Consider the following 23,977-nt stretch of genomic DNA (forward strand, 5'->3'; position numbering starts at 1 on the left):
AGCGAATTGTGTACCCGAACCACGTACCCGTACCGGAGCGAACCGCAAATTAGGTAACTATGTGTGTGACCTTGCTCGTGTAATGGTGGAAGCGGAAAGCACGTCACGTTTTCTTTTGTTTGTCAAATATTGAAGCTAGCGTTGGTTTTACCGGTTGCAACCGCAACCGTTGAAATATGTTTTTCTAAAATGAAACTTATCAATACGGGTTTGCGTAAGTGAATGGGTGATAAATATTTGAACAATGCTTTAATTTATGCAGCGAAAGAGAAAGGCTTGATAAAGTAAAAGAAAAGGGTGTAATTGCTCAATTTCAAGCTTTAAAAAACCGTATATGAGAAATTTGCACCTCATGTATCATGCTTCTATTTTGTTTTGTTTACATTGTATGAAAAACGGCAAAAAAATATTTTAACGTTACCCCTAAGATTTAAGTTTATATCCGCCACTGAAGAAGAGATATTGATGTTGAACCCAAGACTTCAACACAGTACCCAACTTTAACATGATGGCCCTCCCATAAACTATAAACTATCTTTACACTTGATTAATTAAATTACTGTAGTATCAGGCAAAGGAATTTCTTTTCCCTATTTCATGATCCTGCACATGTTCCAAAACTCTTATTTCCACCGGAAGTATCACTCTTATGTAGATCACTTTCATGAGTGTAATTAAAGGACGATTTATGCAAGTGATCCTGATATTATTTTCTTAACACTAATTGGCCGATGAAACCTACCAAAAGAGAAAAAGTAGCATGTCTTTGTCTCCAGTTGGGTTTTGTGTAGGGGCGGACCCACATAGTGTGGATCAGGGTCCCGGGACACCAATGTTTTTTAAAAATTTATTAGAAGCGGTATATTAAATTTTTTGAGGACCCCATAAGATTTAATACTTGGAACCCATACTATTAATGTTGATGTGGTCTGGTGGAAAGTCCCTTGTTTTATCTTTGAAAGGTCATGGGTTCAAGTCTTACAAGGCTCAGTTTTTGGTTTTTTGTGTTAATTTTTAGTGTTAATCAATCATTTGATTGCTAATGTTGCAATGATAACTTTGGAAACATTCAAACACCTCTAAAATACATATCATTGTTTTCAACTTTATGCATGGTTTTCTTTAGAAACATTCAAACACTTTAAAATATCAGTTTTATTTTTCACTAGTTTAAGTTAATGGTTTTCAACACATGCTTATGAAAGGGTGGATCTAGGTTCTATCTCAAAAATGTTTAAGAAAGGGAAAACAAAGTGTTTATGTGTCAACCCGACCCATTTTGACCCGTTCAGGTAGTGATGATTGAAAAAAAAGTTTTATTATGATATTGTTTTTTATTATGTTCTTCGCCTCGACCCGAACTGAACAACGACCGACCCGAAAAATTTGAACACCGAAAATATGGGACCCCATTGGCAAAAAATCCTGGGTCCGCCACTGGTTTTGTGGACTGTGGCCCTCACATAATACAACCACCAAATTATTGGTTTTACCATTCGTACTTCCATGTCAATCCCTTGATAACTATCATTTTTATATGCAGCCTTCTATTGACTTTAGCTTCAAAACCTAAAATGGAATGTGTAATAATTATGTGGATACGTATTAATTAAGGGGTGAGATCACATACACAGGTTGGGACGAGTATCAAAACTGATCTTATACTCGTCTGTCAATAAGAAAACCGAATGCATTAGCATACGATGTATCATTTGTTAGTAGTCCCATGTATGTGTTTTTCTTTTTCAATTTTCAATTCATATTAAACCAATTATTTATCTCCACCACACCTACAATCGCATTCCATCCAATTATAACTCACCCAACTTAGCAATAAACGCACACGTCCCTTTTGCCACCTTGGCGCTTACATATTTTGATTTTCCCTTTTCACATAACACATAGCCTTACTAGAAGCAACTTTAATATCTCTTAGATGGAGGGAAAATGTCTCATCCTCGCCAAACTCGGCTTTAATAGATACACTTGTTTTTATATATGATTAAGCTATTCTAGAAAGAAGGATAAAAATGACAAGAATAAGAATGATTTGACACCTAAGAATACCCTAAAAAATAATAAAAACTTAATAAAAAATCATGAGCAACTTTATAGAATAGTAATCAACTTTCATTATTGTACCAATTTGGTTACCATAACTTTTTTTGTCACAATTAGGTACTCACAAGTTTTTTCTTTTTTCATTTTTTTTCGATCACTTAACTTTCACCTATATACTAATCAAAGTTTTTTTTTACTATTTTGGTAGGTTATTATGATGGCATGGAATATTTTCATTTAAAAAAAAATGTTAATGATGACGTGGACTGGTGACAGGGAATTTAAAATTGGTCACATGGATTTTGTTAATAATAAATTAAAAAAATTCGGAAAAACATGTTTTTTTAATTATTAAATTTTGAATAAATTTAGTTTCTTTTCTTGAAAAGCATCAAATTTAAATTTCTTTTATTAATAAAAATACAGAGCGTAAAAAGATTAGTTCTTTTTTCAAAAAACATCAGTATTCATTTTTTTATTAAAAAATCTATTTTCAGTTTTATTAAAAAAAATTACGTTATTTTAAGAGTTAACTATAATATCCATGTCACTAATTATAAATTCCATGTCACCAATAATAATGTACATTAAAATGCCATGATATCATAATAACTTATCAAAATGGTATAAAAAACCTTGATTGTTACATAGGTGATAGTTAAGTAATCGAGACAAAAATGTTAGTGAGGCATGTAATTGATAAAAAAAAGTTTGCGAGTAACCTAATTGAGATAAAAAAAAGTTAGAGTAATTAAATTGGTATAATATGAAAAGTTTGTTATTATTCTGTTAAGTTTTCCCTAAAAAATCATAACTCAGAATATTAAAAAAAAGGTAAAAAAAAACAAAGATGCTCCTTCCGTCGTCCTTGTTCAAAAGAAAACGAAAAGAAAAAAAACCACGATGCTGTGGAACAAATATCAATGTATGTTTTTATTTATTATTGTGCCTTTTTTTATTTTCATTATTATTGTGTCTTTTTTTTCTTGACATCGTGATATATTGCTTAACATTGTATTATATTTTACTTGGTATTGTGTTATATTTTGCGACCTGTTATGTTTTTTATTTATCATTGTGCTTTTTGTTTATTTCGTCATTGTGTCTTTTTTTCCTTAATAATTTTTTTTGAACGAGAAAGACGAGGGAAACATTTTAAACTATTTTTATTTTTTTCATTTTATTTACAATTTGAGTTGTGATTTTTTTTTATTAATTCTTTATTTTTTGAGTGGGTGGGGTGGGGGTGTTGTTTAGGTCACAAATTCTTCATACAGTACTCATCTTGACCCTGTTTGTATTCTAACATTTTCCTTTTCATATAATCTTATTTGAAAATGTTAGCAGCTTAAAAATTAAACATTTAGATTGTTATAAATCTAGTTTATATCTTATTTGAAAATGTTAGCAGCTTAAAAATTAAACATTTAGATTGTTATAAATCTAGTTTGTAATTAACATTCCAAGTTGATTTATGGGATGAGTTTAAGGCCTATGGGTATACTTTAACGCCCAAAGGCGTTAAAGCTGAGTTCGCAAGGTTAACAAGTGGCATACCACTCCCTTCATGGGTTAATAGGGGTTTAAATGCTATGTGGGTTAAAAGGCCTTAAATTCCTCTTCACACACAACCACAATAATTTAAGAATCAATTTAGCATTAAATAAAGGGTGGTAAATAAGGGTTAAACAATTTCCTTATGATGAGATAGACTAAAATTGAGTAAAATGGGTGATGTGGCGTCTATGCGAAGTTAAAAAGCTTGAATGTATACCTCATGACCTACGTTCTGAGTTAGGTTAACAAGTGTCGCAAAGACCTGGCAATTATGGCCCGAATGTATAACTTTGGGTTAATTTGGACTTTCATAAATGTAGCGCACTTATTTGGGTGAACTGTAAATTCTTCATGCATCAAAACGGACATCTTTGAAATTTTTAAAAAGAAAAAGGCTTTACAGGTCAAGTTGGGCTGAAACAAAACAACGAATGAAACATTTTAGGTTATTGTTGCGTTCAACGGGAAAGTCTGGTCTCACATCTGGTTAAATTGTAATCAGAATGAAGACCATACAAGAGGGATACCCAACAGACTGAGAAACCCACAAACCCGATGGGTGTAATAGGTTCCAAAAAGTAAGGGACTAGCCATCTAACACAGTTTTACAATGAGACTAGATTTAACACAACTACTCTGTAGTTGGAGATGAATCCAACCAAAAATAGAACGAACATGTTTACCAAGCAGAAAAATCTTTGAGTTCGTGTGTTCCAGCGCCTACTTTTCTTTTCTTTACAACAACATTATTACCATCCAGTGCCGATGTTGAATCAACCTTGGCCGTCCTTGCTTTCAAGTATTTACCAACACCAACACCACCAGTACCAGAAGTTTCGGCTTCGGCTCTGGTCCCAGGATTACTGTACCATGATCCTATCTTCTCCTGAAAATGAACAAGCAAAATTATTAAAAAAAATGAAAAAAAAAAAACAGATGGTATAAACAAACTAACGTTCTCTTCATCCACCACAGGCTCGTTCTTTTCTTCCTCCTCTTCATCGGGTTCCGAGTAAGGATTCACAAATACCGATACACTAATTATCTTAATCTCTTCCTGCACAATTAATATGTTATAACATGTGTGCATGATATCGATAAACTGGTCCATTTAACTGAAATAACCGAACCCAAACAAAAATCAACGGTTTGGTTTTATGTTTTTGTAAAAAAGAAAACATATTTTCGGTTAAGATTCGGTTTTGCATGTATTAAAACCACAAAAACCAAATCGAAATTATGAATTTTAATAATTAATTTTGAATGTCAAGTATTTACAAGAAACTAATAGATAGTGTAATCACAGTTTTCGTCTGCTTTATATTTTTACATGACTGAAATACCCTTCGCAAGACACATGACTCCAGCTAACAGAAAAAATTAATACCCGTTGATGAAAAGACGAAATGTGCAAACATTTTAATACATAAAGAGCATATCTTGTTAACTCCTTAATTTAAGGGCAATTTCTGAAAAATGGTATACCTAAAGAAAAAAAAGTGTAATTTACTCCAAAATATTTAAGGCTCAAATGAATAATAATCAATTAATTAACAAAAGATTTAGGACCAAATTCATTATCATGGGCCAACATTTCTTATTCCCCACAAACTTCAAGCCCAAATGGTAAAACCCAAAAACCAAAAACCGGAAAATTTAAAGCTATTTCATTTTTATAAATAAATTGCAAAAAGATAGCTGACTGTCGAATCATATAATGAACGACAAGATGAAATAATTCTAAGTCAATAATACTAACCAGGGGTCGATCATCATTATCAACAGGGACTTTCTCCATAACTGACAAAGTTGTTAAACCTCCTACAACTCCACCGAAAACCGTATGCTTGAAATTTAGATGATTTGCTGACTTATACAAGATAAAAAACTGTGAGCCGTTAGTGTGGGGCCCACTGTTCGCCATGCTAACAACGCCTCTACCAGAATGAAGCAGTTTTGAGTTTACTTCATCTTTAAAGGGCTTTCCCCATATAGATTCACCTCCTTTACCGGTCCCAGTTGGATCACCACCTTGTATCATAAAGTTCCTGAAAATAAAGTGAATTAAGAGTTAAACAAGCCGAGCAGAGACTGAGCTCGTTTAGGCTCAAGCTTTTGTTGTTTACCTTAAGAGAGTTCGGCTTGTTTAGAGCTCTATTTTTAAAGCTCAAGCTCGGTTCATGAGTAGCTGTGAAAATGAGCCAAGCCGGCTCGTGAACTACTCGAGATCGGCTCGTTTTGAAACCAAGCACGATATGACTCGCGGGCCTAACGTCCAAGCCTAATATTTATGACTATTATTAATGTATTTAATATACATATTTATTATATATAAAATTATGATGAATATAACTATATAAGATAATTAGGTAATATACAAAAACTATAAGTAAAAATTAAATAAAGATAATTAAAAATGTATATAAAAATTATGTTATATATAAAAACTATTAATAAAGATAAATAAAAATGTATATAAACTGTTGAGAGAACTTCGGTTTGGTCCATGTGGTTTCTTAAAATTATCAATTTTGGTCCAATAGTTTATTTTAGGCTTTTATGGTACAATACTTTCATTTGACTATCCATTTTAATCCAATCCGTTAACGCCATCCACCAACCATTAGTTAATACAACTTTGAGGGGGTTTTTGTATTTTTCACATACTTTTATTCATATAATGTCATATTAGCGAAATCAACTGGAATGTGTGTGAAGACTTGTTTGACATAATACCTTAAGTTGTAAACGAGCCGAACATCTAACAAACGTCCAGAGAACCATTCGGTGGAAAGTTTGTTTATGTTCAACTGTTTAATAAATGAACAAACATGTACAAAAATTTTCGTTCGGTAAGCTTAACGAGCGAACACAAACAAAGGTCGCGTTCGTTCAATAGTGCCCGTGGACCGTTCGGTAATGTGTTCATTTACGTCCGTTTGGTTACATTCGTTTACGTGCGTCTGATTAGGTTCGTAATTCATTTATGTCTGTCCAGTTAGGTTCATGTATTGATATTTTACTATTAATATTTTTATTTATTTGTTTTGCTACCCTCATATATTTTCGAATTATTATGTAATCATGTACTATTACTATAAATATTTTTATGTGAACTTATGGTTATATATTTGAATTAATACGTAATTGTTTATGTTCGTTAGTGTCAAATCTGTATGTTTGCTAGTGATGGCCCGCTAGGGTCGTTTATGTCCAGTTGTCCAAAGTATGTAAAATAATACAAAAAAAGCACCTCGAAGTTGTATTAACTAAATGTGGGAGGATGGGGTTAAGGGGTGGGCTCAAATTGATAGTCAAATGAAAGTATTGTACCATAAAAGCCTAAAATAGACTTTTGGACCAAAATTGATAATTTTAAATTATTATTAATTAATGGGGTATATATGATTCTTTTAACTATTTTGTAAACATATATGATATCTTAATTGGTTTGTAAGGGCATATATGATATTTGAAGTTTTGCTTGGATATATATAATAATTAAAATGTTTGTAAGGGTATATATGAAATTAATCCATTTATAATTTAATATATTATATGTATTATTAAGTTTTATCATAATTTATATAATTTAATAATCATTGTATAAATATATAGTTAACATATTAATAAAAATATTAGCTTAAGCTCAGCAGCTTGGTTCGAGCTTGATACATGAAGCTTGGACTCGAGCCCAAATTATTAAATGCGCGCCAATAGAAACTTGAGCTCGGACTTGTTAAGCTAGGCTCGATTCGAGTTTTTTGTGAGTCAATCTCAAGTAGCTTACGACCAGCTTGGCTCGTTTACAGCCTTGATAACAAAGTATAAGAATTTAAATTGAAACTCAAAAGAAAACAATATAAGAAAAAAAATACCTTATATTTCTGTGAAAAACTACCCCGTTGTAATATCCTCGTTCACATAAAGTGATAAAGTTCTCACATGCTCTTGGAGTTATATCACAATGTAGTTCTATGTTTAAATTACCATGTGTAGTATGCAACTGAACATAACCTTTTTTCTTGGGGTTTTTCTCAACTTTCACATATTCAAACTCGTTCTTTGTGACGGGATCGTATGATGTAGATGTAAAAGATCTAGACGTTGCCCCACTTGTGTACTGGCTCTTTACCTATAAAACAAATTCTCATCAAGTCAACATTGGTAATCATGTCGGGTTGGTGGTTAGAACTAATCTCACAAGTCAACAAGTCAATATAGGTCAGTAGGTCACTTTTAAAGGTTTATACGTAGAAAAAAAATTAAAATAACTAACTTTAAATTTTATAACTTTTCATCTTTAAAGATACTACGGTGCTGTTTGTTTTTTCAGAGGTAAAATACTAAAATGTCTGCAGTCTGCGGATCACATCTGCAGATATCTGTAGCAGAAGAGGTGGACCAAACCTCTGCACTCTGCAAGAAGAAGACTGTGTTTTTTTAACGTCTGCAGACTGCTAAAACTTTCAATATAAGCTCTATACCAAAAACACAAATTATCCAGCAACAATTAAAAATATATAAATCCAAATTTTATACCTCTGAACTAGCAAACTATAAAACTTACGTTAACAATTTTCCATGTGAATGTTTTTTCCTCCAAAAGTTTCGTCAATCGTTTTCGAAAGTAGATAGTTCATACATAATGAATGAAACGAGCCAAAACTCAAGCTTAAAACAACTCACAAACCGATGGCATAAACCTAAACTTTCTACAAACCTTTTTCAACTTAAAACTTTCTATAGACTTTTTATAATCCTTAACTTTCTACAAACTTTTTTCAACTAAAAACTAATAATACTTGAACAATTATGCAAAATTATAATTGAACAAAAAAAAAAACTAATCAATTGAACAAATCAATTAACAAGAATTCAATTAAAAAAACTTAATAACTTAATTGATATATGATGGAAAATGAGTTTAGAAGAGGTTGGAAGACTATGGTCCAAGTTTGCACCAAGAAGAGGGCGCGCAGACGTTTTTTAATGAAACGTCTTCGGAAAAACAAACAGTCTGCAGAGGGCAATGTCTGCACGCTGCAGACAAAAGAGGCCAGGAAGATCTTTTGTAAAAAAACAAACACCACCTAAGTTCTCAAAAACCCTTTAAACAGGTTCACAAGTCAATCCACTTATTAAACGGCTCGTATTCGGGTGGACCCATTGTTTAGACGGGCCGTGTTCGGGTTGAGTTGTTTACTAGAACAAATCTTGTTGAGCCAACCCAAAACATGTTTTTGCATGTTGCCTTATGTTATTTATAAAGTTAAAAAGAAAGCAGACCATTTTAGCGTTGACAGGTGTCCGATCACCCGACATATGCATAGCAATTCTGGCAGCAGTTTTATCACTTGAAGCTGCTTTTGCAGCTGCAGCACTTCTTCCATGAACAGAAGCAGATGCAGCATCAACAATACTGAAAGCCGGTTGTTGACTTTTGACTTCACCATTGGACTTTGGGTTATCTTTAATGCGTTCTCTAGCGGCTAAAATGGCAGCTAGTGCAGCAGCTCGTTCACTCTGAGCCTTGTTTCCACCACCACCATGTAATGCGAGTTCACGCCCCTTCTCAGTTTTGAGCTCCTTTAACATTTGCTTTATGTCGCCTTTCACGTTTATGTTGTACGTTGGATCAGAGTCCATTTTCAAATGTTCTGAAAAAAATTCATATTCCCATTAGTATTATCGTCATTAGGCCTGTAAACAAACTGTCGGTTCAGTGAACCGCTCATGAACCTTTCAGTAGAAGTTCGTTTATTAATAAACAAACGGGCATGAACAGAAAGTTTAGTTCATGTAATTAAACGAACGAACATGAACACATGGCTCGTTCGTTCATTTATGTTTGTAAACATGTGCTTACATTCGTTAATTTAAATTTGTTTTATGAGTGGGATTTTACTGGGCATGATTGATTGATTGGTTCGCCAGCTTATGCTTGTTTAAGCTCGTTTCGTTAATAAGTTTTAACAAGTTTTTAGGCCCAATACATTGTTTTTTCAGATTACACTTAACTAATTTCAGCTAAGCTATGTTTGTTCATTTACGTCCATGAACCATTCATTTATATTGCTAACGAACAAACATATCATGAACAGGCTCATCTTCTTCACGACCAAACATGAACAAATGAACGAGAAAATCTGCTTGTTTAAGTTCCCATGTTTGAGCTCGTTCGTTTGTTAAACGAACAAACACGATCAAGCCATGGATGTGCTCGTTCAGTTCATTTACAACCCTAATCATCCTGAAAATTACCTTCATCATCAACTTTCAAGTTCTTTTTAACATGATCGAAATCCACCAGAGTTTTGTTATCAATCGTGTTTGGATTCTGCAAAAGCGGATATACATATAAGAAAAACCTCAAATATATTTATATGTAATGCATTACCTGAATAGTAATGATGTCTTCTCTTTTAAAGGGTTCATCAGTTAGAAGCTCCTTCCAGTTCTTCGTTTTAAGGTTGAGTTCTTTAATTGCCTTTGCAAAAGATAAAGATAGATGCAATTGATTTCAGATAGGAATTGTTTATAAAACATATATCATTAATGATTAAACAGGAGCAACCTCGTAAGAGAAGACGTTTCCGGTAGTCCTTATGGCAACAATATGTGTAAACTCTGTAAACACTTTGTTTAACACGGGACAATGAAACTCTCCTGCAAAATAGAAGTTGATTCCTCAGAAGTTTAGAAAATTATAAAAGATTTGGCATTCAATGAATCCTCCATAAGTGTAACCGAATAGTTTGTGAACTGTTTGGCGGTAAGTTTGTTTATTTAACAAACAAAACGAACATGAACATGAATTTTTGTTCATTTAGTTAACCGAACACAAAAACATGTCTAGTCCGTTCATTTACAACTTAGTCTAGTTTTAATAACTTTTAGGCCAAAGATATTGTTCTTCACATTATATTTAACTGCTTTTAGCTCTGTTCATTTATGTGATTATGTCCATCTGTTTATGTTCCTGAACGGTTCACTTATACTGTTTACAAACAAACATGAACATGTTCTTTTCTTAACGAACAAACAAACACGAACAGGAAAACCCTAGGTGTTTAAACGTTCGTGTTCGATTGTCTGTTTGATACTTTGGTTAACAAACACGCTTCGTTCGTGTTTGTTCACAAGCCTATGTAATCATACCTTCAGAGTTCTTGTGAAACGTTAGTGGAACGAGATCTTCTTGTTTAAGAGGATTTCCAGAAACAGGATGTTTTCCATACTTTCTTATGTAGGGAATGATGTGCCTACATCATAATATACATAAATAAGCTTAAACATATATAAAAATAGTTAGAAAGTTTGTTGATGCAAGGTAATGCTGAATATTACTGGTCACATGCAGACCCTTCAAAAGCTTCATAACTAATGGTTTTATACTGAGACATCAGTAAACATTCAATTGATATCCAATAAGCTCGAAAAATGCTCATTCGATTAACTTAACTGTGAATTATTATATCATGAAGTTGAATTCTAAGAAATGAATAAAAACAGAAAGAAGACTGACATGATATCGAATACACTGCCATCATGAGTGCATACTGCGTCCTCAAATGGAGTAAAAGTGAGGCTGCAAATTCAAAGTCAATCAAGCAATAATAGATAGAAAGGGAGGCGTTTGAAAGGTCTTTGGATTTGGCACCGCCCCACTCGGTAGCCCACTCCGTCTTCGTGATGAACATCCGATCTTTGCTGTGTTGCTTCTTCCCCATGATGATTATCTCCGGAGCCCTACATCTTTCTTTCTTATACGCTACTACGCTGGTATACAATACAATGATTAATTAGTTCATATGAGCTCGGATCTAGTTCTTAAATATTGTTAATCGATCAGTTAGGGTTATGTGTTTGCACTGTGTGTTTTCTGGAGAGAATTGGACATAGTTTGGACGTGATTATCATAAAATAACTTGATTCATTCCTGAAATCATCAATTACAACGTTTATATAGAACATGGGCCATTTATTTTTATTTTTTAATCTTTTTAAACTAATTTTGTTTACTTTATGTATAATAAAAAGAATCCAATTATAATAGAGAGGCGTGTAAGCGGACAACAAACTGCGTCGCTACCCCTTTTTGAATGACAAAACAATCCTGCTGAAAACAAAGTTATCGTTCTTCAACGTCGATGAGTTACTGTGCACGACCCGCTGAACTCTTTTCAAAAACGTACCAGCATCGGGGGCAAGAGACCCAAATGTATTGAAAGCAAAAGAAATGAAGGCATGTTGATTCTCGACACATGCCTTCTCGTTCGTAGCAATTTTTTCTTATTCTGCCTTTAACATGGCTTACCTAGCAACAAACCCGGTGTCCCTAAGCCCGACAAAAGGGGACACCCCAGTAAGGTCAACACAAGCATGCACCCCCCCCCCCCCCCGCCCATCCAAACACAAGAATGTCGGCTAGTCGGAGAGTAGACCTTCCTTCACGCGAATATGATAAGAAATTCACAAGAGCCTCTTTCTTTTCTTTTTTTTTTTTTTTTGCCAAATCACTTAGCGAATGGGCACCCGATTAGCCAAGCCATTCGCCAACAGGCCAGCTAGACGTGCACAAAAAAACCAGTTCCGTACCAAACCCGTTGGAACCGACCAGGAACCAGTGGCGGATATTTTTTTCAGGTGGTGCACTACTTTTACATGCTTCAATTTCATAGAGTCAGGGTATAAAAAAATTCCGGGTCGGTTTGAGGTTCGGGTCGATTCGATGGTTCAGGCAAAGTTCATTACATAATAAAAATGCGATAAAATAATAAAATATACACCGCCATTGAAAATATCTCTTAATAATTATATAGGGGAGTTCACGGTTCGGTTTCAACCTGTGAAACCGTCCAAATCGTTCGTCGGTTTGGTTTCACAGTTGGTTTTTTTCTATAGCTTTCGGTCGGTTTCAAATTTGCAAACCGTAATGAACGGTTTGGTTTATGGTTTCTACCAAAAACTGTCCGTATAAAACCGGACAGAACCCTAAGATTTAATAATATATATTAACTGTTTTGATATTTAATAATATATATTATATTAAGCTTAATTTTAAAAAAACTGCACTTAAGAATATTTGAAATTTAAAACACAATTTGTGGGCTTTGCGTTAGCCATCGAAATCTCAAAAGTCCCTTGTATATCTTTCTGTTATGTAGGAAAAAAAGACTTTCATTTTGTTAAGTTGCACTATCAGTTATGTTCATATTTCAAGGATTGTTGGCTTTATAAGGCTAATGTTATTTTTTGTTAGATGTTAATCTTGTTAACTCTCCAAGCTTCCTATTCATTGTTAAGTTTTATGAATTTTTTGTTTAACTTGTATCCTGCACTTGTATATTATATAACTTTTATAGAGGCTTAACAAAGCTCAAACCGTGAAACCAAACCGGAACCAAACTGTTAATAAAAGTTTGGTTTGGTTCGGTTTTTAATCTTAACGTTTCGGTTTTGGTTTTCGATATGTAAAAACTGTTGGTAAGGTTTGGCTTCGGTTTAACCCAAAATCGTCAAAACTGGACCGTTAATACCCTTAATTCATAATACCCACAAATCAACAATTACAAACTAGCGAATTAAAAACTAAGGAACTAACAAACTAACAAATTAAAATCAACAATCTAACAAATTAAAACTAAATTCAACAAATAACTTAACAATTAAGTAGTTAACAATCAAGAACAATTAACAAGAAGTCAGCAACAATTAACATTTAATATAGAGTAAACTGCGGTTTTCATCCCTATGGTTTGTTCAAATCTGCTGTTTTAGTCCAATAGTTTCAAATTTGCGATTTTCGTCCCTGTGGTTTCATTTCACTTGCAATTAAACCCGATCCCACTAACCTCGTTAAGTTTGGCCGTTAAACCCAAATACACCTCGGCTTCTCACATGAGAGGGCTTGCGAATTAGAGCCGGGGTTTATTTGGTGAGAAAAAAAGGACAAAACTGCCCCTCACGTGAACGGCCAGACTTAACAGGGTTAGTGTGATCGGGGTTTAATTGCAAGTGAAATGAAACCACAGGGACAAAAATCACAAATTTGAAACTATTTGACTAAATCGCAGATTTGGACAAACCACAGGGACGAAAACCACAGTTTACTCTTTAGTATATGAATGTAAACTTACCTTCAAAGTGGGAGAATTCGAGTAATCGAGCTTCGAGGAATAGTAGAAGGCAAGAGGATTGGAGGAAGTCAGAAAGGCAGAAGGTGTGTATTTGTAACACCCCGTAACCGCAGCGGAAACGTACACGGGATGCCACAGACACATCTGATATCAACAGCATTGCTTATAAGGAAAATACCACTACATTAATTTATAACATATTACATTGTTGCGAGTTTCATTACTGTCTAGGTGTTACACACATATTTTACCGATAAGACATTAATAAATTCATTACAAAACATAGAGCAGCAAGCTTCCAACAGGTAGCACAGATAGTTAAGCACATATCAATCATTCCAACTTGGGCATACCTAGAAAACATGTAAAGAAAACGGGTCAACTACGAATAGTTGATGAGTTTCACTAATTTAAATAAACACTGACAAATCATTTTAATAATCATTTATTAACAATATAATCATGCTGGGAACTATGTTACCCCAGAACATTTCCATTAACTTCCTGGGAACTATGTTACCCCAGAACAATAAATACCCCTGGGAACTATGTTACCCCAGAACAATAACAACCCCTGGGAACTATGTTACCCCAGAACAATAACAACCCCTGGGAACTATGTTACCCCAGAACAATAACAACCCCTGGGAACTATGTTACCCCAGAACAATAACAACCCCTGGGAACTATGTTACCCCAGAACAATAATAACCCCTGGGAACTATGTTACCCCAGAACAATAACACATGATAAACATTTTATATATTCTGTGCATCAGACCATATATATATAAATGTACAAGTATTTCCATACGATCGGTATGTACTTAAATACTTTAAATAAGACATGTTTTCCGCCCCGGGAAAATATAATTAAAATAATTCATTAAAAGGGGCTCGTGAAAACTCACCTTTTTGTGAGTCGGTGAGTAATATAAGGAACAGCTACGTGCCTGGATCTGTAATATAATATCTAGTCGTTACTATATAATTCCCATAACTTAAATACGTATCAATCGGTACATCTGGGAACATTGTTAACCCAGTACTGTACTCGATTCGGGGACAATGTTAACCCCGTGACACTTCTAAGGACTCAGATTGTGACATTGCTTAGAGTTTGACAGTCAATTTAGTTAAGGTGATGAAATTATAGCTCGGTTTGACACCCCGTTTGGCCGTGGGGCCCGTTTCCGGTATTTTGGTGCCGGAAACGGTAAAATCGGGTAAAATTACCCAAATCATCCGAATTATTTTCGGATGATTTATTTTTACTTAATTTACTTAGATTTATGAAAATAGTCCATTTTTAAAGTTTTCGTGTACCAGTCAGCTCGCTTATGCGAACTTTGCCGGTTTACACGTTTTAAGCTTTAAAAACTTGTTTTTATGTTCTTTTTAGCACAAATAATTACCCGATTAGTCTCGGGTCTTGAAATTTTGCACAAAACTTATTTTGACAGAAAGAAAATTTTACAAAATTTTTCCAGATTTATTTTCTTATATTTACATTTATTTATCTATTTTTAAATCTTATTAAAACACTAAATATGTCAAAAATACCAAAACACTTTAGAAAAATCCCAAATTTTTCTGGGATGATCTCTGTCATCCTCATAACTTCCTGGAATTTTTCCAGATTTATTTTCCTATATTTACATTTATTTATCTATTTTTAAATCTTATTAAAACACTAAATATGTCAAAAATACCAAAACACTTTAGAAAAATCCCAAATTTTTCTGAGATGATCTCTGTCATTCTCATAACTTCCTGGAATTTTTCCAGATTTATTTTCCTATATTTACATTTATTTATCTATTTTTAAATCTTATTAAAACACTAAATATGTCAAAAATACCAAAACACTTTAGAAAAATCCCAAATTTTTCTGGGATGATCTCTATCATCCTCATAACTTCCTGGAATTTTTCCAGAATTTAAAACTTATTTTTCAAGCCATTTTCACCCAAAACCGAGCTAGAAAGCCCTAGAACTCGTTTCACCGAAAAGCCTACTTAGACTTTTCCAACTGAGCTCAAATTTTGTGGGTGACTTTTATATGTTATAAAAAGCTTATCTTAAATTTTCCAGAATTTTTCATCAAGTTTAGCTATTTTTCACTATTTTTGGCCAAAACCGAGCATTAAATTCACCAAATATTCATCTTTTATCCAAAAATTACCAAAAATTCACAGATCTCATATTTTCATGTGTAGATCATCTCTGTGAAATTTCGTGACCCGACTCTAAGCACACGAAAATCTGTCCAAATTTCATAAACACACGAAAACCGAACTATCTTGTGTTTTCTAGCTTTAGATCGCAAGGATCTCGGTTTCTAGCCTTTGCTAGCCGCTAGATACAACACTTACAAGCACCATAACACTATACCAAGCAAACTATACCAACAATCAAACCATTTCTTTCAAAGTGTCGGTTTTTAAGTAAAAACAAAGGTTTTAACCGTAAAAATCCGTTCTCGACTCTTTTTACTCATTTCTTGGACCAAGATCCCTTGTATAACTTGTATACATCTCTTGGTCATGCAAGAGTCGATTGCATCTCGGATTTTCACCCGTTTTTCACATGGAAAATTCATTTGACAAGATTTCAACCGTAAAAATTCATTCTAAACACTTTTAACTAATTACTTGGATCAAGATCCTTTGTATAAATTGTATACATCCCTTGATCATACGAGAACCGGTTCCATCTCGGGTTTTCACCCATATCTCACTTGGAACCTTTTGTTCTCAAGAATTATTAAATTAAAACAAGATTCAAGCCTCAAATTATGTATATACCTTGAAGATCTTGGTTAAAAATGATGATCTTGGTTGTATATTTGAAAGATATGAAAGGATTTTGGGAGAGTTTTTGATGGAAAAAGAAAAAATGAAATGTGTGTGTGCATAAACAAGGCCGATCGGCCTACATTATGTGTGGGGTGGGGCCCACACATCCATTCTAGGCCACACACTCAGATTTTCGTAATCTGGATAATGTTTTGGATAATCTGGTTCAGTTCGTTTCTCGTTTAAACTCGTAATTCGGCTTGAAACGAAATTAAAATGGTCGTTTTTCGGGTTAAAGTAAAATTTACATAAAACTGATTTAAAAACTTTAAAAACTTAACTCATGACATTAAAACATCATATTATTAATAATTACGCATCTTTTTCGGCTTGATTGATCGTCTCTTGCTTGGTTTGGTGTTAAAGGTTTCGTTTAGCGTACCGACGTACCATTAAATCGAAATCCTTTTTCTGTGCTATAATTTACTTATCCCGAAGCATTAATACTTCGTAAATATCACTAAACATTATATACTTCGTCTATAATGTAATTCCCGATTCGTTCGGGTTTCAATAATCGTTCATTGGTTAATTGTAATTCCAATATGATTCACTATATAATTGGGTATGATTCATACTGTGAACCATATATATTCGTATAAACGTGCTATAACTCATATAATCAATATTAAATAACACGTAAATAGTATATTCCGGCTAGGGTATACCTGAATTTGCCGGAATCGTTACATTCTCCCCCCGTTATAAAAATTTCGTCCTCGAAATTTTATGCGTCAACTACTTCCTTTTGAGGAAATAAGTGGGGGTATTTCTTCCGAAATTCATCCTTTCGTTCCCAAGTAAATTCTGGGCCTCGTTGCGAATTCCATCTAACCTTGACCAACGAGATCTTATTGTGTCTAAGTTGCTTGATCTTACCGTCCACTATTTCAATGGGCTCCTCTACGAAGTTAAGCTTATCATTTATATGAACGCCCTCTAAGGGTAACACCGATGTCTCATCCGCCAGACATCTTTTCAAATTCGACACATGAAACACGTTATGAACTGCACTTAGTTCCTCAGGCAGTTCTAATCGGTAAGCTACCGGACCGATTTTTGCAATAATATCGAATGGTCCAATATATCTCGGGGCTAACTTCCCCGCCTTTCCAAATCTAACCACACCCTTCCACGGTGATACTTTCAAATATACCTTTTCACCCTTCTCAAATGACAACGGTTTTCGACGAGTATCGGCATAACTCTTCTGCCGATCCCGCGCAGCTTTCAGGTTGTTCTTAATTTCAAGAATCTTGCCGGTCGTCTCCTGGACCAGATCCGATCTAATGACCTGCGAGTCACCCACTTCAGACCAGCAAAGTGGTGATCGGCACTTACGTCCATACAATGCTTCATAAGGTGCTGCCTTTATACTGCTATGGTAACTGTTATTATAGGAAAATTCAACGAGTGGGAGATGTTGATCCCAATTTCCCTTAAAGTCCAGTACGCAGGCACGAAGCAAATCCTCCAAAGTTTGAATGGTCCTCTCAGACTGACCATCGGTCTGAGGGTGGTAAGCCGTGCTTAGGTCAATACGTGTTCCCAATGCTTCTTGAACAGCTTGCCAAAGTTTGGAGGTGAAATGGCTATCCCTATCGGAGATGATCGAGATGGGGATGCCATGACGAGACACTATTTCATTTATATAAATTTGCGCAAGTCTCTCGGTGTTATAATTGTTTCTAATTGGAATAAAATGTGCCGATTTGGTTAATCTATCCACGATTACCCAAATTGCATCATTTCCCCGGGATGTCTTAGGGAGGTGTGTCACGAAATCCATTGTGATTTGCTCCCATTTCCATTCGGGAATCTCCGGTTGTTGTAACATCCCCGAGGGTTTCTGGTGTTCCGCCTTAACCCTCGCACACGTCGTACACTTGCCGACGTAGGTGGCTATATCCTTTTTCATACCCGGCCACCAGTAGAACTCCTTCACATCCTTATACATCTTATCCGATCCCGGATGTATGAAATATTTCGATTTATGCGCTTCATCCATGATCAAATCACGAAGGTCATGGAGGGTCGGGATCCAAATCCGATTTTTGAAATAGAAAATTTCGTCCACACGCTGTTCGAAATTCTTCTCATTCCCGTAAAGTCCTTCTTTATCCAATTGGTCCTCTTTCAACGCCTCGCGTTGAGCGACTCGAATCAAATCCGAAAGGCTCGATTGGACTACCATTCCCAACGCTCGCACGCGTAGTGGCTTGACTCGATCCTTTCTACTCAAGGCATCGGCTACAACGTTAGCCTTGCCGGGGTGATACCGTATGTCACAGTCATAGTCACTTAATAATTCGACCCATCTTCGTTGCCTCATATTCAGTTCTTTTTGATCGAATATGTGTTGCAAACTTTTATGATCAGTGAATATGGTGCACTTTGTACCGTAGAGATAGTGTCTCCAGATTTTAAGTGCAAAGATGACTGCTCCCAGTTCCAAGTCATGAGTAGTGTAGTTTTTCTCATGGACTTTTAACTGTCGAGACGCATAGGCTATGACCTTTTTATTTTGCATTAACACGCATCCTAACCCTTTACGGGATGCGTCACAATATACAACAAATCCATCGTCTCCGTCGGGGAGACTTAAGATTGGCGCTTGGCACAATCTTTGCTTTAGCGTTTGAAACGCCGTTTCCTGCTCTTCACCCCATTCATATTTCCGATCCTTTTGAGTCAGGAGGGTTAAAGGTTGGGCGATGCTGGAAAAGTTCTCTATAAATCGACGATAGTATCCAGCTAAGCCTAAGAATTGGCGGATTTCCTTCGGAGATTTAGGCGCTTGCCAATCCTTAATTGCTTCAACTTTACTCGGATCAACGTGTATTCCTTGGTGGTTTATAACGTGACCGAGGAATTGCACCTCTTGTAACCAGAAGTTACACTTGGAGAATTTTGCATACAACTTCTCCTGATCCAAAAGCTCCAAAACTAACCTCAAATGTCGCTCATGTTCTTCTTTACTTTTTGAATATATCAAAATATCGTCAATAAATACAATGACGAATTTGTCGAGATAGGGTTTACAGACTCGGTTCATGAGATCCATGAACACCGCTGGCGCATTTGTTAGCCCAAAAGGCATAACTAGAAATTCATAGTGGCCGTAGCGAGTCCGAAACGCGGTTTTTGGGATATCCTCCTCTTGAATTCTAACTTGGTGGTATCCCGATCTAAGATCAATTTTTGAGAAATAGCTCGCACCTTGTAGTTGGTCGAACAAATCATCGATCCGGGGAAGAGGATACCTATTTTTAATGGTTAACTTATTCAATTCCCTGTAGTCAATGCACATTCGAAGGCTTCCGTCCTTCTTTTTCACAAATAGTACAGGTGCACCCCACGGGGAATAGCTGGGACGAATAAATCCCTTATCCAACAATTCCTGCAACTGGTTGGATAATTCTTGCATCTCGGACGGTGCAAGTCTGTAAGGGGCCTTAGCAACAGGGCCAGCTTGTGGTAACAGATCGATTCTGAATTCGACCTGTCGGGTTGGCGGTAATCCAGGAAGTTCCTCTGGAAAAACTTGTGGAAATTCGCGTACCACGGGAATATCGTCCACCCGTTTTTCCTCAGAATCAGCGGCCGTCAGGCTCGCTAGATACGCCACACATCCCTGACGTATATATTTCAACACCTTGAGGTGGGATATAAATGGTATCATGGTGCTGGATTTTTCTCCCTGCACTAATACCTCCTCGTCATCCGACACCCGGATCTTGACGGTTTTCTTTTCACAGTTTATTTCTACCCTGTTACGTGCCAACCAATCCATTCCCACTATCACGTCAAAACTACCCAATTCTACCGGTAACAAGTCAATCAGGAAGGATTGTTCGCTCAGAATAAAAGGGCAACTCCGAACAATCCGATTAACTATCATGGTTTTACCGTTAGCGACTTCTACGGTGTAAGGTTCTATGGTTTCACCAATAGGAAGGTTTGCTATCGAAAGGAATCTAACGGAGACAAAACTTCTATCGGCGCCTGTATCAAATAATACAGAAGCGTAATGATCAGAGACGAGGAAGGTACCTGTCACTACGCTGGGGTCCTGGCGCGCCTCGTTCGCTCCCATCACAAATGCTCGGCCTCGCGCCGGATTGGACGACGATGGCTGACCCGCGAGTTGTCTCCCGTTTCCTCCCTGATTCAGTTTCGGGCAGTTCCTTTTGAAGTGATCCGTGCTGCCGCATTCGTAGCAAGCACGGCTAGTGGTCACCATCTGGTTTCCTTGCGGGTTCTGCTGTCGGGCTGGTTGAGTTCTAAATGGTTGCGCCCGAATAGGTTGTGGTTGTCGGTTCAGGTTGTTCAGATTTGTCTTACAATTTGGTGCGTAGTGTCCAACCCTGCCACACCGGTGGCACACCACCTCCTTGCACACGCCACTATGGTGGTAACCACATTTCCCGCACCTAGGAAACGTTCCCTTCTGCGGTTCTTGCCTTCCGCCCGAACTAGTCATGGCATAGCTCTGGGCAGCGGGCCTAGCTCGTTTGCTTTGCTGCTTTTCTTGGACTCTATGATCATGCGCACCCCGTTTTCCCCCAGCGGATTCTCCTGTCACCTTTAGTGATCCGCTCCGCAAGAAATCATACGTGACTATGCCAGCCTGTGTCACTGCACTTTCATACGTCCGGTGTCCCCCCGCGTTGACTATACTCCTTACTACTGGAGTAAGTCCCCAAATATAACGTTCCACCCTCTTCGTCTCCGGGGTGACCAACCACGGTACTAATCGTGACAGTTCATTGAACCGATTGGTATAACCCAAGTGGTCCGCCCCCTTCATCTCCAGATTCCACAACTCATTTTCCAGTTTCTGCAATTCATTCTTTGGACAGAAATGTTCCAACACAAGAGCCTTAAGCTCCGTCCAGGTCATGTGGTTTGTCGCCACCTGACCTCGAGTCTGTACTATGGTGTTCCACCATGTCAAGGCATGGTCGGTGAATGTACAGGTGGCGTACTTAACGATACAATCCTCGGGACAGTTGCTAATATTCACCACTGATTCGATTTTCTCTATCCATTTAACTAACCCATTCGGTCCTTCAGACCCGCTAAACTCTAATGGCTTGCACAACATGAAATCCTTGATCGAACATCCCCTGGATGCACGAATTGGTTCCGTACGGTTTGTCTCTACCGTAGGTATAGGGCCATTTCTGTCAGTAACGACCACCCTAGGCGGTGCGTCATTACTCGGAATAGTGTTATCATTCCTTGGAGGATTAGCATTTTGTTCCCCGCCATCATTTATGGGCGTTTGATTGCTCGGAGGGGTTGGATTGGTTGAGTTATTAATACTGGCGGCGATGCGCGATACTATATCCGGTATCGCCGCCTCCAACTGCTGAGCAATCAAACGGCTCACATCTACTTCCGATATTTTCGTGGATCGTTTCGGTGCCATTCTACACAATCATCAAAGAAATATATATAATCAATACCATCTCAAAACATAAAGCACAATACATATTTCATTCATTAGTAAACATTGATTCATATTACACAACATCAGTTTACATACTTTCAGTCAACATTACATAACTAGTTTTATTACAAGGGCCCTATGTCGGTATCATCTCGACATAACCCGTAAAGGGGTCAGTGCTTGAATGATACCCAAAAGTATCTATAGTGATATGCCCTACAAGAGACCCACCCTAGGGGCCAGTGGTCGTATCATAACTAACCAAGATTCACTCCGTGTTAGTATCACCACTAACTACTTACACAGAGTATCAAAAAGAAAACGGCCCCTGACTAACCCCAACCAAACATAACTACTAAACACGGTGGTATGCCCACCACATCATCACTGCCACCATCGCCACCATTGCTGCCACCACCCCCCGGAGCCACGCCTCCAACCGCTGAACCATCATTAGGGAGTACGAGCTCTCCCTGGTCAACCGGTCGATTGCATACTGGCAATCCAGTATGCGGTCACCAAGGTACACTCGTCTCTGTACCCCCACGGTCAGGGCGGCTGAGTGCTCATTTACTTGCTCTGTGAGCACTTGTAGCCAGGCTACCGCCTCCCGCTCCTGTCTGGGAAGGCCCCAGACAGGTAGAGCCATCGGCTCGGGCTGGGATGAGGACTCTCCCCGACGAGTAGCAGGTCGGGGTGGGGGAGAGGTCGGTGGGACACGCGGAATGCTGATCCGCGCCGTAAGGCGGGGACCAAATCCAGGAGGGACAGAGGTGGCCTGCGGTGCGAGGGGAGTAGGGGATCTGACGATCCGGGCCGGGGAGGACTGACTCGAGCTCCTGTGACTCGCCTCGCTAGGCTCGGAGTCGGATGACACATGTAAGCTCCCGGAGTTTCCGGGGCTAACCTCCTCCGGATCCTCCTCTACAGATAAGCTATGCGGGCTTGACATTTTTACCTGCACACAAGTTAACAAGCATATAGTCCTTTCCATAGTGTAATTCATAATTAAATTAACACATACTTATTTATACAATTTTACCACATAATAATATTATCATATATTTACACATATGTTGCCAATTTTACCTATTTAAGTCCCCCGTGACTTCCCCTGAATTCCCTCGTGCAGACAAGTCTGTTATTATGTTCCGGACCATAATAACCCACTTGTCCAACCAAGTTCATCCCGATCTCGTCACAATATATTATTAGTTGATATTCAGATCCTATAATACTTAAGCTACTGGTTATATTTTAGGTATTTTTTTTCAGACATCCTAATTCTTTATAACCAATGGCTCTGATACCAAGTTCTGTAACACCCCGTAACCGCAGCGGAAACGTACACGGGATGCCACAGACACATCTGATATCAACAGCATTGCTTATAAGGAAAATACCACTACATTAATTTATAACATATTACATTGTTGCGAGTTTCATTACTGTCTAGGTGTTACACACATATTTTACCGATAAGACATTAATAAATTCATTACAAAACATAGAGCAGCAAGCTTCCAACAGGTAGCACAGATAGTTAAGCACATATCAATCATTCCAACTTGGGCATACCTAGAAAACATGTAAAGAAAACGGGTCAACTACGAATAGTTGGTGAGTTTCACTAATTTAAATAAACACTGACAAATCATTTTAATAATCATTTATTAACAATATAATCATGCTGGGAACTATGTTACCCCAGAACATTTCCATTAACTTCCTGGGAACTATGTTACCCCAGAACAATAAATACCCCTGGGAACTATGTTACCCCAGAACAATAACAACCCCTGGGAACTATGTTACCCCAGAACAATAACAACCCCTGGGAACTATGTTACCCCAGAACAATAACAACCCCTGGGAACTATGTTACCCCAGAACAATAACAACCCC

The 23,977-nt window shown here is 37.0% G+C and overlaps 1 pseudogene across 1 annotated transcript; it reads right to left on the minus strand.

Annotated features, from left to right (window-relative positions):
- Positions 1-4,253: 4,253 nt before the first annotated feature.
- On the minus strand, positions 4,254-11,351 carry LOC143618872 (peptidyl-prolyl cis-trans isomerase CYP65-like; annotated as a pseudogene). Its single transcript, XR_013151096.1, has 10 exons — positions 11,147-11,351; positions 10,780-10,883; positions 10,196-10,287; positions 10,019-10,108; positions 9,883-9,958; positions 8,908-9,278; positions 7,497-7,753; positions 5,378-5,666; positions 4,574-4,675; positions 4,254-4,504 (listed from the first exon to the last, which is right to left on the minus strand). The product of XR_013151096.1 is annotated as a peptidyl-prolyl cis-trans isomerase CYP65-like (transcript).
- Positions 11,352-23,977: the final 12,626 nt, after the last annotated feature.

Source organism: Bidens hawaiensis, unplaced genomic scaffold (genome assembly GCF_021521415.1).
Source record: "Bidens hawaiensis isolate Kalapana, Puna unplaced genomic scaffold, B.hawaiensis_p1.1 tig00000284_1, whole genome shotgun sequence".
Lineage (NCBI taxonomy): Eukaryota > Viridiplantae > Streptophyta > Magnoliopsida > Asterales > Asteraceae > Bidens > Bidens hawaiensis.